The sequence below is a fragment of the Aythya ferina genome (assembly GCF_964211825.1).
Source record: "Aythya ferina genome assembly, chromosome: 4".
NCBI lineage: Eukaryota > Metazoa > Chordata > Aves > Anseriformes > Anatidae > Aythya > Aythya ferina.
The window spans coordinates 54,585,722-54,603,366 of record NC_140300.1 but is presented as its reverse complement, the minus strand read 5'-3'; the positions used below and the strand labels follow the sequence as shown (position 1 = coordinate 54,603,366).

At 36.7% G+C, this 17,645-nt stretch overlaps 1 long non-coding RNA gene across 1 annotated transcript; it reads right to left on the bottom strand.

Moving 5' to 3' along the window:
• Positions 1-6,324: 6,324 nt before the first annotated feature.
• LOC311436779 lies at positions 6,325-14,135 on the bottom strand. The gene is made up of 3 exons (XR_014693085.1): positions 13,993-14,135; positions 7,695-7,750; positions 6,325-6,370 (listed from the first exon to the last, which is right to left on the bottom strand). It is a non-coding gene; the product is annotated as an uncharacterized lncRNA (long non-coding RNA).
• Positions 14,136-17,645: the final 3,510 nt, after the last annotated feature.

Sequence of the window (17,645 nt, the reverse complement as noted above, 5' to 3'; positions counted from 1 at the left end):
AATTGATATTATTTGTTAGTATAAATGTAGAAAGAAAAAAAAAAAAAGAACTGGAAGTCCAAAAGTACATAGTTTAGGCTCTGATTTCCTTACTTTGTTAATAAAATTGCCAGCTTTCAACAAAGACAGTCTGGGCATACCACAATACGTATACTTTCTGGAATACATCCATATGGTGTGGTTGAAAACTCAGACTTGTTTATTTCAGTGTCTTCTACTGAATGCTGTGGCCAGCCGCTGTTCCTTTCTGCACTGTGTAGTTCCTTATTCTCCCTCCATCCTGGGCTGTTGTTGTAGCTCTTCGGGGTGTTTAGCACAATAAGGAACAGAGGCTAAAAACTTGTTATCTAACTTGTAGAATTCCTGGTGCCTGAACTAGCATGCTAATGAATCTTCCACTAGCTATGGCAAAAAAAAAAAAAAAAAAAAACTGGTCAGGAATTTCCCGTCACTTCAGCCCTTCTCACCATTGTAGAGTTATATGACTGAGCATCTGAAGACTGAGGGTTTTTTAATCCAAACATAGAATACTTTTTGTAGTAGTTAGGCTAATGTGTAAGCAGGTACAGTTTTTGCCTTTGAGATTTTGGTATCAGACTGGCTTCTGACAGGATAGATAAGCTCAAAATGCAATTGCAGGTCCTTTAGACCTTTCAGGTACAGCAATCCCATTTTGCCACTAGCAGAGTCAGAAAATTCTTGGTCTTAGAAAAACTGGCACAATTACACACATAGACAGAAGAAGCAGAGCCCAAAAAAATAGGAAATGTAAACAAAATATGTTGACATTACTACAAGTGCAGCTTCTTTTGTGGTTTGAAGCAGCTAAATAGACATGTATGGAACAACAGTTGTGGATATAAGCACTGCAGTTCTAACAATGAATGATGGTAATCTCTTAAATCATTTAGTCATAAGCTAAAGGGGACACTTAGCTGAAAAAGTTACTATATCACGTCACACAGATAATACAAATGAGTTTGCATTCCAGTTTATGATTTCAACTTTTTTTTTTTTTTTTTTTTTTTTAATTTCCATTATGAGAAGAAAATATCTGAAATTAAAACTGAAATTCTAACATCATGGCATGACTCAGGGACAAACCTGCCTTTCTTCTAACTCAGCTCAACTCTGTTTAAGAATCAAGTAAATCACCTTACTAAACTTTCATAGAACAGATTGCATTATATTTCCATTTTGGCAGAGTTCTTTTTGTGTTGAGTCTGACTCAGTGGTGTTAAAAAAAAATAATGGGTGCCCTCAGTTTGTACTATCCTGGATTCTAAAATATTTACTAGGGGCTCTGTGTATTTAACTTGCCCTGGAGTATAGCCGGTATGCTTTAGTTCCAATTTTTTAATGATACTACTACTCCTGCCAGTAATTTTTATACCAGCTGCACTGGACTAATTATGTGGTTTTCTCAAAAGTCTATTTTTGAAATAATTATGGCCTTTGAGCATATAATAGACAACAAGCTTTGAGTAGGCAGCAGTAAAAAACTTTCTGTTTGAGCAGAAAGGATAAAAATTTGGCATATCCTTCTTACATCCTCATTTTCAATGTATAAGTATATACTGCACCTCAAGGCATCTGTCTAATAAAGAATCATTCCTTCATACTTATGTCCACATTCATTTAGCCATGTTTCTAGATATACATATATGTATATATATATAGAGAGAGAGAGATTTGTCATTTACTGCATTTTGCAAACCTTCTTTGACTCAAAGGAACTAAATACTAAGCACTACTAACTGTATGGTGTAGTATCATTGCATCATGGCCAGAATCTTCTCTTGTTTAATATCCTTCACTGACCTGAAATTTTTGAATGGCTTAGGCTTGTACCCATAGGCACTACAGGGTCTTTAAACTTAAATACTTTAAACACAATTCAAGGCTATCTGCAGATTGAAGAAAATGTGTGAACAGTCTGTGTAACTGGTAGTTTCTGTTATTTTACAGGAATTAAATAAAATATGGAAAATTACGATATTTATAAAGGTTTGTTCTTGGGCATGTGTAGGGGTACATTTCAGAAGTTTGAGCTGATTTGAGCCACACGACTCTTTTAAAGTTAATAAGAAAGTCACAGTTAGAATGGCATGTGATAATCTGAAAATTTACCCCTTACTGCCTCTTTAGGTTTTCTGTGTCACATGTTATGGTAATAAATGGTTCTCAGCATGAGGTTGATTGAAAGGGGTATTGCTGCTTGAAACAGAACTTGTATTTTCTTCATGATCTCTGAATAATGTTATTAGTATAAGCAGGGTCAGCTTTGAGCATCAGCAAACTTTGTGACCAGGGAGCCTGGAATTACATCAGTGCCAGTGAACTAATAATTTGTATTTTCATATTGTGTCTCTGAAAAGGAACTGAACAAATATCCCTCTTCTTTTTACATTGCTGTAAATTACCTTTACTGTGGCCACACCAAAAATTTCAAGGCCTGTTCTTTTCAAAGTATTATAAAAAGTCATATCTAGAGAATATGTCAAAGTTGAAAGGAAAAGCAGCTGAGACTGTACTCAGAAAGTTTTGTTGTATATGGTTGTAAATTACAAGTATTGAAGTGTTAGTTTCATCACCATTTTTAATCATCAAAGTAGGGAGATTCCTCTATATTCTCATTTAAAAAGGTGCAGCTGTGGAATTTATTTTCTTACTGTTTCATAAAAATATTCAAGATGAGTAGTATTAGTAGTAACAGTATTGCTTTGTCTTGAATTCTTTTATTTTTTTTTTTTTTGTTTGTGGTCTGACAGCTAGCTTCGATTAGATAAAAACATCGTTAAATTAATGAGAGGATAGTTTGCTCATTTTTTTTCTTCATAGAATCATAGAATCATAGAAATATCCCGAGTTGGAAGGGACCCATAAGGACCATCAAGTCGAGCTCCTGGCACCGCACAGGTCTACCCAAAAATTTAGACCATGTGACTAAGTGCACCGTCCAATTGCTTTTTAAATTCAGACAGGCTTGGTGCAGTGACTACTTCACTGGGGAGCCTGTTCCAGTGTGCAACCACCCTCTCGGTGAAGAACCTCTTCCTGATGTCAAGCCTAAACTTCCCCTGCCTCAGCTTAACACCATTCCCGTGGGTCCTATCACTGGTGTTTACAGAGAATAGGTCACCTACCTCTCCACTCCCTCTTGTGAGGATGTTGTAGACCGCGATGAGGTCCCCCATACAATTCTTGTGCAATTGAAGAAGGATATACCAATTTAATACACAGCGAACAGGGTAGAAACAAAGAAGGCACTTGGATGAGAAGAATTCTTATTTTAGAAATATTTAGATTAGCTTTATTTAAGTCTGTAGGTCTAGCTAAAGAGATTTTGAAGGCATTATTTTAGAAAATTATGGAGATATTACAGATAAGAAGCAATATTCACTCTTGTTCTCTGTAGTCTTTTTATCTCAGTGTGCTAGTGTTACTGCAATTGAAATATGTAAATAGTACATGACTTGATTGTACTGTGTTCTCAGATTCCTACTTAAAATATCAGTTTAAGCAGTGGGGGTTTGTTTTCCATCTACAGGTGTCTAAACATACAGCTGGCCAGAATTTAGTGGTGAAAATTAAGTGCATTTAGTTTTGTGACAACAATAAAATTGGATTTGCTCTATGAATTAATTTGTATTTCCATACATCCTTTCATTCAAAACCTTAAAGTAGTCTAACAACAACAACAACAAAGCTAACAACAAAGCTGTTACAAACATGTAACAAATTTTTAGATAGGAATATGAATTTATTACTGAAATAAAAACTGCTTGGAAATAGAATTCAGTTAGGTATTATATACCTACATGAGCCAGAAAAGTGTTCTGGAGATCTGTGACTAATAATAGTTGCTTTTAAAGAAAACATTAGCCCTCAAATGTTAAAACATGGAAGAACTATCTTGTTAGTAGAATTGTCATTCTTGTGTCTAAAAAAATTTTTCATCAAACTAAGAAAAAAATCGATTTTTTTTTGGTTCTGTTTTTGTTATTTTTTACAGGTCTATAGTGTCATACGTGTGACTTGCTCACCTTAGTCCTCTTCCACAACTTTGCCTCCTTAGATATGTTACATCTTGGAGATCATTCAGAATTTCATATAGATTGCACTTCTATTTATTATTCAAATTCCAAGGACTGTTGATTTTCATCCTGTATAATATGGACCACAGAAGTCCAAAACTGAAGTATTCCTGCTTTGTTGGCTTCATTATTTTCAGTTTCATCTAGTTATTATAGTGCATTTGAATGAGCATCAAGAAGACTGTTGGTTATAGGTATGTAAACCAATAAAAATATCTCATCCTTGAAGTTCTAAGGTCTTACCACAAAAGATTTTTATTTTTTTTTACAGACCTGTTATTCAATTTCAGTTTATTAGGTGTGACCATATTATATCCAGCATATTGTCTATGACAGTAATAAGACTGTGATGTGTTCCTGTCTCTGTACATAACTTGTCAGAATCACAAGAACAGGTCACAGTTTATGATGACACCTGTCCTACATCATGAACAGTATAGGCTTGTCTTTGGGATTCCTTTCCTCTTCTAACCTGTCTCAGAAGAAAAAAAAAAAAAATATATATATATATATATATATATATATATTTTTAACAACACATAATTTCAGCATCTGCAAAAGGCATTGCTTTGTTGTTTCAGAAGAAAAATAATGAATTTGTGATTTAGAATGCGCTGAAAACCCTGCATAAAAAGTAAGATACAGTTACATTTCTAGCCAAGCAGTTATAGATGAACACACCAGCTTTGGTATGAAAACCTTCTTGCCAAGTTGCGGGATGGATTAATAAGTACACTCAAGGAAATATATAAATTGGATTTATAAGTACATTCAAGGAAATATATAAACTGTATTTTGGGTGTTCTACTCACACTTTTATCTACAGTTTTAGTCACCTGGAAATACCTTCATACTACAGGTGACATAAACTGCTGCAGAGATATACTCTAACCCTTCAGAGGGCTTCCTAGACTGTAATCTACCTGTTTGCATGGAAAGAACGTAAACTGAGCTTGCATCTCCTCAGGACATGATGAAGTCAAAACCTTTCTAAACAAATTCATTCTGTTTGTATCTTCTCAGCTGCAGAAATGCATTTTAGTCAATTAATTTGTCTAAAATCTGCTAAGAATTAGCTATTGGTCAAATGTTGTATGGATTCCAAAGAAAGTGAAAAGCTGTTTTCCAACATTTCTCTAGAGCCAAATAAATATCTTACAGTACACGTTCAGCTTTGATGAAACATCATAGCTGAGTGTAGCTGAACATGACTGTAACTCAGCAGTGCCTCACTTACCCTTATTCTAAAATTGACTGTGTTTGGGTATACCTTTAAGAAGTTCTAAACTTGAAAATTTACTTTAAGAAGCATAATTGTTGTCTTTAGACTAACCTTAATTCAATTTAATATTATTTTAATCACTATAATTTAGAATATGTTTTTACCCCAATAATAATTTCATTATTGTTTTTTAACTAATAGATTTTAGTAAGCCTTTTTGAGTGATATATAAGAACATAAAGCAATATAAGTTTCAATAAAATTGTGTTTAATTAATAAGTTCAGTCTAGTTAACACGGAAGGTAGTAATCAAAAGTGATTGAAATTGTATTGTTGTCTATTCAATATACAACACTATTTCAGAAGTACAGCCCAGATGTGTATTTCAGAACCTCATAGAAAAATAATACCGTTCAATGAAAATGAAACTTTTTTTCTTTCCTTTCTCTTCCCTTATTTTTCAATATCCACTATTTTGACTAGAGTTCTGTATTCCAAAAGTTCATGCATAAATATATTCATTTTGTATCAAAAAATCAGAGCAATGAATGTTCTTGGTTTTGAATATGTACTAATATCCTAAAGCCACAAACTTTTTATTTTATTTTATTTTATTTTATTTTATTTTATTTTATTTTATTTTATTTTATTTTATTTTATTTTATTTTATTTTATTTTATTTTATTTTATTTTATTTATTTTTCCTCCTCACCCATTTCTCTGTCTTGGGGAGAATAGATAAGATTTAGAATAAATTATAATTATTAATTATAGAATAAATAGGATTTGAGTTTAAAACATCGACTTCTTTCAGGAAGGAAGTCAAATCATTTTTACTTTGTCCATCTTCATGTCTACTTCAATTAAAATTAGACTTGTTAAAAGAAATAGATTGGTTCCCTATGAACAGATTTATTAATTACTTGGTCAACTCCTTCTCTGCTGGGCTTTTTTGTATCCCTCATTTAGCATGAAAACCTAAACAAAAACCAATGAGGTTTACCCTTCCTTTCTATGTGTTAACTTTGCCATCTCCTGACCTTCTTGTCATCTGTGAAATCACCAGGAAGCAGAGATGTTGAGACAGTTACATTTATACATTCAGAAATCTGTCTGTCTTTGCAGAGTTCATGAAACCCCCTTTCTTCAGCTGCAAGTTCCATGTCCTCCTGCAGTTCCACTCATTAATCAGTTTCCCAGACTGTTCTTTCTCTGTCTTCCTAGATTAAGAAAACAGTCATGCCAAACTGCTTCATGGTGAAATATGATTGTCACAAGAATATTCCCTTTGGTTTTCATGGCTTTAGTGGATATAGAAGAACTACTATCACATCTTTAATAAACTTGTCTTTGAAACTATTGAGTTATGCCATGTGAATATTCCCCTGAGTCTTCGGGGTTTTAGTGGAAATAGAAGAGCTACTATCACGTCTTTAATAAACCAGTTTTTGAAACTACTGAATTATCTCCTTTTCCATTGTGTAATGGAGCTTATATGTGGAAACATGCCTGGGTTGATGGGTTACCCTGAAGAATGGATTTCATGCATAATCCAGTCAGCATGTACTCCCTTGGGTTTAGTGTCTGACAGTTTCCCTGGCTCTATGCTCGCTACACCAATTTGTGTTCACTTGCTGTGCTTGAGGAGCTGGTGACAGTACTCCACGAAGACCAGACAATCTTTAGTTTTTACACTTTGCTGGATCTGATTTAGGTGTGATTTATTCCCCCCAAAAAACTAATTTAGGCAGAGGATTTCTTATTTTTTAGTTATGTTTTAGTAATTCCACTGTTTCTTACATTCACAGAGCATTTTGTAATTCTTTTCAATTCAGTAAATATTGCTCTAACACCCAAATATATTAATGTCATTTTATTCTGTAACCATTTGTCTTCATCTATTAAATTTCTATTTTAAAGCTACAAGAATAGAGAATAAATTTGAGAATAAATAGGTATCATTTTTTTCTTGGCCTTTTTTCTTGGTCTTTTTATTTGATATAGTCAACATAACTAACCACTTTGTTTCATTACTAGGAGCCATATTCCTTTCATTTTCATATTGTATCCTCAAAACTCTGTTTTATTTCATCTGAAAACACTGATTCACTGATGCAGTTTTCCTTAATTAAATACTGCATTTTAAACCAACTGGTTTTATACTTTCTATGCTTTCTAGCATTATCAGATAATTTTCTCTGATAAAATTTTTATTCCAGAAAAGAATTTAAGACTTTCAATATATTTTTAAACAGTAAATCATTAATAGATTTGATCAACATAAATTTTAGATACTCATTAACCTGTTTATTCTCCTCTCAGGTTTCTTACTACAAGTAATTTATTTAATTTTAATAACACTTTTGTCTACTTACCATTTCTGTAAATTCTTTCTTCTCAATCCTCTTTCTGCATAATTCTCCAGACTTCTCTAGAGAGAAACTGCATTAATGACTACCGGATTTTAAAATATCATTTAACAGAGAAACACGAAAAGGTGGGAATGCACACAAAGAGTAACAAGGTTTGAATTGTTAATATAGTATAAATTAAAATTAGTAATGTGTGTTCTTAGCTTATCTGAGTTGTACACAAAATGATGTTAGTAACTGGAAACTATTATTATCAGACCAGTACTGTAGAGATGGAGATATTCCTATGCTAACTTATGTGTGTGTATTCACTACTGACTTACAAATTATATCAAGGTTTAAAATGCCATATGAACTTTTATCTCCCCCAAGGATGAGTATACAAAGCTTCTTCGTGCACATAATGAAACAAAAGAAGGAAAATTTTACAAATACTCATTAAAGTAGTTTTGACATTTCTCTTTCCTCCAAGAGAAATACTAACAAAATTTCATTGGAGGTAGCATGAGGGGAACGGACTGTAAAAAGCCATGCTTAAAGCAGTCTGTGAGTGTAGTCAATATGAACGTCTATGAATACTTCCTACTAGCACATCTCTTATGGCACTTTATAGTTCATAGGTCAGGGAAAATTGCTGGCATAGCTCATGCAGCTGTTGTCTATCTATGACATTCCTAACTTAAAATCCCAACCATGTCAAAGTTCAAAAGGCACACTCAAGTAACTTCATTAGGGGGCAATTTATATTGTAGTCAAAAGCTTGACTGCAAGTTCTAAGACTTGAATTCACTTTAGTAGCTATTCTGATTATGATATTGTTGTCATGCAGCAGTATCAATATGGCAGCTCGGGCTTCACTAAGAACAAATATCCTTACTATTTGCAAAACTTCCCAGATAATTTTGGAAGTCTGTGAGGGCACAGTTCTCCTGGCAGTATTCAAACTAGCTAGTTTATTGCCAGTTAAGCTATTTCCAAATGAATTACAATCATATATGGAGTAAATAAATATGTACTGTACAGTCTTCTAAAACAGTGTCTTGTGCAGTATTTTGAAAGTATGATTAATAAATGTATATAGCTAGAGAGAATTATAAATCTTTTACTATAGCCTTTGTGATGACTGATATTCCTAGAAACAAGTGAATAGGAAAAAAGATTTGATACTCCACTCCAGAGCAGATGGATTGAAAAGATGATAAGAAAGTGAAAATGAAATGAAGAACAAAACAACAAGAAAAAAGTAAAATAAAAAAGAAAAAAAAAAAAAGTTGATCTAAGAAGATGGAGATAGAACAACTGGAATTTTAAGAAATCTGCAGCATCCTGGAACATGAAAGTATCCCAGTTGCTCAGCATAGTTACCATATTTACTGTATTTTTTGTTATTGTCAAAGAAGTATCCAGTAAACCAGGTCAGAGAATAGACACTGCTACCTCTGAAGCCCATGGAATACAAAGAAGTATTTCCTTTGTGTTAAATTTTGGACCTAAATTTGACATGAACTCTTAACAATCCATTTATGCTAATTAAAATTAACACCAACATAAACTACAAGGAGAAAAAGCTATATCCTCCCTTTACAACGATTGCCATTTGTTCCTGCCCCAATCCTAGCTTCTTCCATGCCTTTTATTATTTTTTATGGGGAGTTCTGACATGTTAGTTCTGAACTAGTTTATCATGCCTTTTCTCTGCCATGGCAGTCAGATATAGGAGGGAAGTAAAACCATTGCCTATTTTGGCAGTCAATACAAGTTTGTATAGCCTCAAAATGACTGCCGAACTTTGGGGGTAAGTCAAGAGGGAATTACTTTACTGAATTATTAAAGCATAGACAGTCTTTATTATAATAGCATGTATTTTAAAATGATAATCAAGAAAATTAAAATGTCTAGAAGTGTATGCAACATTTGTGTAAACCAAATAATTATGTAAAAAAATAGTAAGAAAAGAAGGAAGGGAAGTAGGGAGGGAAGGAAGGAGGGAGGGAGGGAGGGAGGGAGGAAAAGAAAAAAGAATCATTTAGCTAAATGTTACTACAGAAAAAATTAAAAATGTCTTAGTATTTGTGTTCTGGGTGAAATGAAAAAGAAGAAAGAAAGCTGCTAGGGACTTTTTAATTTTCTTATTAAGCTAGTACTTTTAATTGCATTTTTTAACTCTTGTTTCTTTTCTACTTTATAAATTGTCCAGTAAAGGAAACTAGCTACCACAGAACAACCTACATTATTAATGATTTTTCAAAGTAATTCTTGGGAATAAATCAGTGGCTACATAACAAACATAGCTGCTGTAGAGATACCTTTTTTTCTGTTTTCCTGGAAGTTTTAGACCATTTCTTATATGTATTTATTACTTAATGATTGGCATAAAGGCACTTATTTGCACAGCTGGGATAATATCTGTTCACAGGGATCCAGACTGAAATATTCTGCAATTGCAACTAATCTATTTTATCTAAGTGTTTGTTCTCAGAGGCCAATGTCTGTCTGGAAAGTTCTTGTGTGTTAGAATGAACGTTATTTCTTTCAGTGGTTTCTATTTATCACTGTGCTGTGGGACACTACAGGCAATTTAGAAAAGAATAATGCCCTCCAGGTTAGAGACCAACAGCAGGAGCTGCTCCCATAAAGACAAATGTACTAAAGATTTATCTGTTTACCTATGTAATTTTTCCCTCTTTAAGATACCGAGGGATTTTTTGTGCATCATTTGCTACTGATTTGTAATAGGTTGTTGTCTAAAGTAAAGAAACATCGCACCTTAGACTTCTCTTACCAAAAATTCCTTATATTTTAGACAGTTTGAAGAAAACAGAATTAATTCTATAGTGAAATATATTTGCAAAGCTCTTAATGAAGCTGTTAAAACATATAATCACCTTAGTGATCACAAGTACATTAACGGTTTGATTCTCAGTAGAATTTTTGGGGCAAGAAGGGGACAGCAGCTGTCATGTTAAATTATTATATAGCATACATGCATATAATATATATATATATATATTATATAATCATAATATATAATAGCTGTCAGGAGCTATTCCAAAGTACTAAAGGTAAACTGTGCATTTAAAACTTCCACTTACAGAAAGTAATGATAAAAGTCTAAGAATTAGTACTATGTTGAATTAAGAAGTTAATAATGGGTTTAATTTGTTTTTGTGTACTGTGCTGATATATAGAATTCTCATTAAATCTGATAGCAGGCTGTTTTCCTCATATTTTAACTAAAAACAGCAATAACAAATGTTTAAGGAATGCTGAGAAAAAATTCTAAAACACATTGGAATAACATTAACAATCACAGTTTTTAATTTATTGGCATTGACAAAAATATCACATTTAAATAAACTAAAAAAATGACCTCAGGTGTAACATTTAATGTAGAAGACTTTTATATATGAAGACCTATATAAAATTTTGTGCAAAATACACATAGATTTTACAATTATTAGTGAAGATATCATAGGTTTTTGCTTAGCTGGTGACATGGTATTCTGGTAGATATGTTTCTTGGTAATGATTTTGAGTCCAAAGTTCTAATTTTTGACATATGGGAAATATGCCTAGTCAGTGACACTTGAGATGTCACTGGAATGTGAAATTTAAAAATTACAAAATACACCTGAGCATGTCTTTTTTTTTTTTTTTTTTTTTTTTTTTTTTTTTGACATTGAAGTAAGCAATTAAAGTAAATTAAAGTAAGTTTTGACATAAAGTTATTAAGTAGTGTTTTATGGTCTTCCGGAAGGATACTTGGGTTGCTTAGAACTTGTTGCTTATCAATGTTTTTCTAATGACTGACTAAAGTACATCACAGAATCACAGAATCACAGAATTTCTAGGTTGGAAGAGACCTCAAGATCATCGAGTCCAACCTCTGACCTAACACTAACAAGTCCTCCACTAAACCATATTGCTAAGTTCAACATTTAAACATCTTTTAAAGACCTCCAGGGATGGTGACTCAACCACTTCCCTGGGCAGCCCATTCCAAGGCCTAACAACCCTCTCAGTAAAGAAGTTCTTCCTAACATCCAACCTAAAACTCCCCTGGTGCAACTTTAGCCCATTCCCCCTCATAATGTCACCAGGCATGTGAGAGAACAGACCAACCCCCACCTCTATACAGCCTCCTTTACTGTACTTATTAAGAGCAATAAGGTAGCTCCTGAGCCTCCTCTTCTCCAGGCTGAACAAACCCAGCTCCCTCAGCCGCTCCTCGTAGGACTTGTTCTCCAGACCCCTCACCAGCTTCGTCGCCCTTCTCTGGACTCACTCGAGCACCTCGATGTCCTTCTTGTAGTGAGGGGCCCAAAACTGAGCACATACTTGAGGTGTGGCCTCACCAGAGCCAAGTACATGGGGGCAATCACTTCCCTAGACCTGTCTGTCTTTTCCAAAAGTCTGTTTCTAGAAGGATAATAGACTAGTTTTTCCCATACAAAATCTTTTTGTTCAAAAAGGAAAAACTATCTAAACTAAGGTTAGGAAGGATGAGTGAAAATAAATGGGTTGGCTAGATGGGAAGGCAGTAAATAGGGAACAGCCTACGGTTGCCATTAAAGTGAGGGAGAAACAGACAACATACTGCAATTAGGGAAAACATCTATTTTTCAGGTCTTACACCATAAACAAATGAAAGACTACTACTAAACTGAATTGGGAAATTAAAACTAATGAATTGTGTCTACAGATAAGTAAGGGAAGAATGAGAGTTTAAGTATTTAAGCCAGATTTTGCTTTTTCTTGCACCTTTCACACATATGCAATCTGATAAAAATCAATATGGTTATACATCTGCTGCTTAGTTCTGAATTTGGTCTTAAACTCATATAACCATGACAGTAAGTGATTGCTTGGTTATTTGCCTTTAAAAGCTTTGATTATAAGAGCTTTTCTGGTTCAATATCAAAAAGGCCTTAGACCAATCAAATCTGTTCAAACCTATGTGTGAATAATTGTATCAAGCATCAAACAACAAATGGTTCATTAAAATTGCTGTTCTTTTGCATATAAGAATCTAATCTAAAACTAAAGTCCTTTTTTTTTTTTTTTCTTTTTCAGTGTAATGACCAAATTAATTTTAAGTCACTGTATTTTGTTGAATGATTTGTGTTGAATTTTTTTGCAGTACAATAGATTGTAGTTCACCAGGAATACAATGACTTGAGAGGAGTTCTCTCTTCCAAAGATTGTCAGTATTCATCAGGACAGCTTTGAGCTGATTCAGTCATCAACATTTGGCATTTCAGTTGTGAGCCTCAAAATTCCATTTGCAGGTTGTTGTTTCTTTTTTGTTTTGTTTGTTTGTATGTATTCCAAGTGGCCCAAATGCTATATCATTTTTATCTGGATCATAGAATTTAAGAAAGTAAAAGTAAAGACACATCAGTTGATGGGATAAACTATCTTCTGATAATATCTGCTGATATTTATGTTGAGGATTACATTTCACACTTGAAGATTCTGGGGAAGAAGAAAAGAGTGTTCATGCTTTCTTCCAAGGAAATGAGTGATATGAAACTGCAATTAATGGAAAAATCTGGAAAATAAGAATATTCTAGAGAAGATAGTAAATAATTATTGAAATGAAGAGGGATAGAAAGACAATAGAGAAGACTGGGATCTTTCTAATGGAACTATCATTTGCTTTAAATAATAAATAGTTCTACAAACACTGGAACTAATAGAGTTGTGTTTCCAGATGATTTGTGTTTCATTGAATGACTTTTTAAATGAAGTAAACTAAGCCTGCAGCATGTTTCCTGTCCTTATTAAACACTAGAGAACTCATATGAAGAGGGAAAGAGAAGAGAATGAAAGTGAGATGGTATCTAATAAAGCTCAAACTTTGATTGAAGTCTTTCTGAGAATTAAACAATTTTTAACCTCTCTCTACTATCCACACTCTTCAACACAAGAGTGTGTGTAGTCAGTAACAGCTCAATTCATACTTCAGTGTTTCTCTTGGTGTAGGTATCACTATAGTCTCTTTCCTGCCCTTAGCTATCTATTTTCACAGAACTTGTAAGAATGTAAGATTTGAAAACACTACCTTTCTGTCAGATTTGATAGGACTTGTCCAGACAGTTCAAAACTGCTGGAGGAGCAGGGACTGCCATGCAGTCACAACTGCACTGACTCATGAACAAGCTGCATTACATCAACTTTTTATTCAGGAAAGAAGTGGAAAAAAAATAGAAAGGAAGAAAAAAAATCATTCTGTGGTAAAATTGCATTTGTTGTCCACTTTTTTCTTCCCTTTTCTGTCAAGAAAACTGAAAAGTCTTACTTTTGTGCTGTGTTGTCCCATTTTATGTTTCCTTCTGGTGAGCTAGCCTCAGAAATTTGACTTTGAATCTGTTCAGGAAAGCAGTAAGTTGCATCTCTAGCCAGCCAGTTGCCTGGTTCATGCTGGTCCTCCTTTCTGTTCTACTGGGTCACCTTGCTACAAGAGAAAAACATTGCTTGTACTGGGTCCATACTGTATTGAGACCTTAATTCTGACAGATATCTGCATGCCCCAGTAGTTGTGTTCTAACCAGCTCGCTCCTCAGGAAAGAAAGGGAGCTTTCCACATTGAAGAAGTAGCTTTCATCACACGTTACCCCAAGAAAAGTAATAATCAGTTCAATTTATTAAAAAGATGGTACGTTTGGTACACAGCACTGAAAAGAGTTCTCACAAGTATTATGCAAAGGTAAATATAAGCCCTTCAGCTGAAGTGGTTGCAGGAGGACAGGGCATCACAGTGGCATTCTTGCAGTCACATGATGACTGTAGAATTAACCCTAGCAAATTTGACCCTTGAGAGGAAAGGCCTGTGAGTGCCTTTCAGGTGCTCAGCCACTGATGCTGCTACTTTTGCTTGACCTTGACACTCAACTTCTTTCTCCTTCCATTTTCAAACTCCTACATCCTGCCTTTCTCTTTAAACAATTCTCTTTTCTGCCTGTCCACTCCCGCTCTTCCCTTTTCACAAACAGAAGATGTCCTCCTCTGTTGCCATAACAACAGACAGTAACCTGGCCCAAGCTGGACTCTCCTGCCCTTTTCTTTAAAAATTTAACCTCAAGTAAAAACATTTGTGTTGTATTCTCTCTCCTGGATCCTTTTCCACTTGTCTTTAATAGGAGAAAGACTCACTCTGCTCTGCATGTAGCCACTGTCCTCTCTTACCCCCTCCCAAAACACTTTTTTTCACACCACAAATAAACACATACTTGCAGCTTAATTATATGACGTACTCAGAGGGGCAGGTCACTTTGCAAGCTTCACTGTACAAGTGTGTTTATCTTTGCCACCCTGAAGCTCCTTTTTGTAATCACTGCACTGCAGCCATGCCACCTGGACCAGATAAGGACTGATAGGAAAGCATGGCTCTGCTCAGACAAAAGAATAATAAAACATGGAGAGCTGTGCCACACAGTCATCATATCAGAGTGTCAGCAAAACTTTTTTCTCTACCAATCCATCACACTAAAAGAGAGCTCTTTGCTCATGCTTGCCCTGCCATTGACAGCAAACATATCATACTATTCAGTAAAATGCCTGTGCTATTTTAGTTTGAGTCTCGTTTTATGGCAAAGAAATTTCTCATCAGAAAGCCAACATAGATTCAAGTTTGTAGAGCTGTATAAAAATATTTAATTTTAATTTATTCTAATTTTGTAGCCTAATTTAAATGTTATCTTCTGGCATGTATGATTTGAATATGAATCTGACTTTCAGGTCAATTTTTGTTTCAGGAATTAAATCATGTCAAAATGCAGATGGAAAAAGTTATCTTTGACTTCACTCATTCTGTCGTCTTACAATGTAACAGACATTGTCCTGACAGAAAAAGTTCTGGAAGTCCATAGTGTTTTGGCTTTGGAGCACTTGGCATAGCATAGTGAATATGTGCTGGCTGGAACAGCAAACAGAGTATCAGAATATCAGAGTATCAGAATTAGAGTTCTCTTTTCCCTCACAATTTGAAAAGCAAGCATTTTAGAAACTCTCTAATGTGTCAGGACCCAGGTATTATTGCATCTTCCTGAAGTCCCAGATATAGCATCTCTAGACCACAGGTAGTTGTGGATAGAGAAAGGGCAACAGAAACATTATTCCTTTTCATTAGAACTTTTTGCCAGTTTTATACTGTCACTACTAGATTCATGGATCTTTGGGGAAGGCTTTCATGTAATTCAGCATCCTCTGCTACACCTACATCTGGTAGGAAATGGTCTCTGCAGGTAAACTGCATCTGATTGAGCCACTTGCCGAGGCGATCGGCTCCGGGGCAGACGCGTTCTGCAGCGGAGCAGGGGATCGGACAGGCAGGGCTAATTTTTCCGGCACCGAGCCCACTCGAGGGAGCCGCCAGGACCCGGCAGCCCTCGCAAGGGAGGTGAACGAGGCGAGAACGAGGCGTAGGCGGAGCCAGCAGCGCCCCCTCCCCGGCCGTTCAAAAGCTGCCCCTAGGGAGCGCGAGTGACCAGGACGGGCAAACAGGGCGTGGTGCGTCAGAAGGGAGAGGCGCGGCAGTTAGGGCGGCAGTTCCTGCAGGCAGGGCGAGCAGGAAGGGCAGAGCGCTCCCCCCCTGCCCATACGAACACCTCCTCTAACGGCGGTCTACTGCTAGCTCAGCTGCAATGGTGTGCACCAGGCACAGTGTGCTCTCCAAGAAGTCTGTACACACCCAGACCGACTGCCCACTCAAAACTGCGTCAGTTCAGGTCTCCGGGTGTAGGGAGTGCCTGAGCCTGTTGCTACCACCTGCGGGGGGCAAAGAGACTGTGTGTGTGAGGTGTGAGTAGGTGGATGACCTGGTCCACCTTGTGGCGGAACTCAAGGAGGTCGGGAGGTTGAGGGATATCAGGGAGCGTGAGCGCGAGATAGACTTGTGGAGCAACTCCCTGCACGGCCTGAAGGACAGGCACTGGGGTGAGACACCCCAAATGGGGGTGGACCCCCTGCCCTGTTGCTGTCGGGCAGAGGCAAGGGACCTAGGAGTTGAGGAGGAATGGAAACAGGTCCCTGCTCGACATCACAGGCAATGCCCTCCCCCACCAGCCCCACCTTCCCAGGTGCCCTTACGCAACAGGTTTGAGGCCCTGGAGCTTGAGAAACCGGTAGCAGAGAAAGAGGTAGAAAGCCTTCCCAGGAGGATGTCTAGGGTGAGGAAGTCGACTCCACGCCTCAGGACTGCCTCCACCAGGACAGAAAGAAGGGTGATTGTTGTGGGCGACTCCCTTCTCAGGGGAACAGAGGGCCCTATTTGTCGGCCTGACCCTACCCGTAGGGAAGTCTGCTGCCTCCCTGGGGCCAGGGTCAGGGACATTGCCAGGAAGTTTCCCAACCTGGTTCGCCCCTCTGACTATTATCCTCTTTTAATAGTCCAGGCTGGCAGTGATGACATTGAAGAGAGAAGCCTGAAGACCATCAAATGAGACTTTAGGGGACTGGGAGAGTTAGTGGATGGAGCAGGAGTACAGGTGGTGTCCATCCCTATGGTAGCAGGGAGGGGTACAGACAGGACATGGAAAGCCCACCTGATAAGCACATCGCTCAGAGGCTGGTACCAACACAGAAATTCTGTTTTTTTTTTTGACCATGGGACACTTTACTCGGCACCTGGCCTGATGGCCGCAGATGGGTCCCTATCTCTAAGGGGAAAACGGATCCTGGGCCAGGAGCTGGCGGGGCTCATTGAGAGGGCTTTAAACCAGGTGAGAGGAGGACGGGGCTGAAACAAGGCCTGTTAGAGCTGTGCCAGGGGTAACAATGGCAAGGCTGGGAGAGAAGGCAGTGGCCCAACTGAAGCGCGTCTACACTAATGCACGCAGCATGGATAACAAACAGGAGGAGCTGGAAGCCATCGTGCAGCAGGCAAGCTATGACTTGGTTGCCATCACGGAGACGTGGTGGGACCACTCTCATGACTGGAGTGCTGCAATGTCC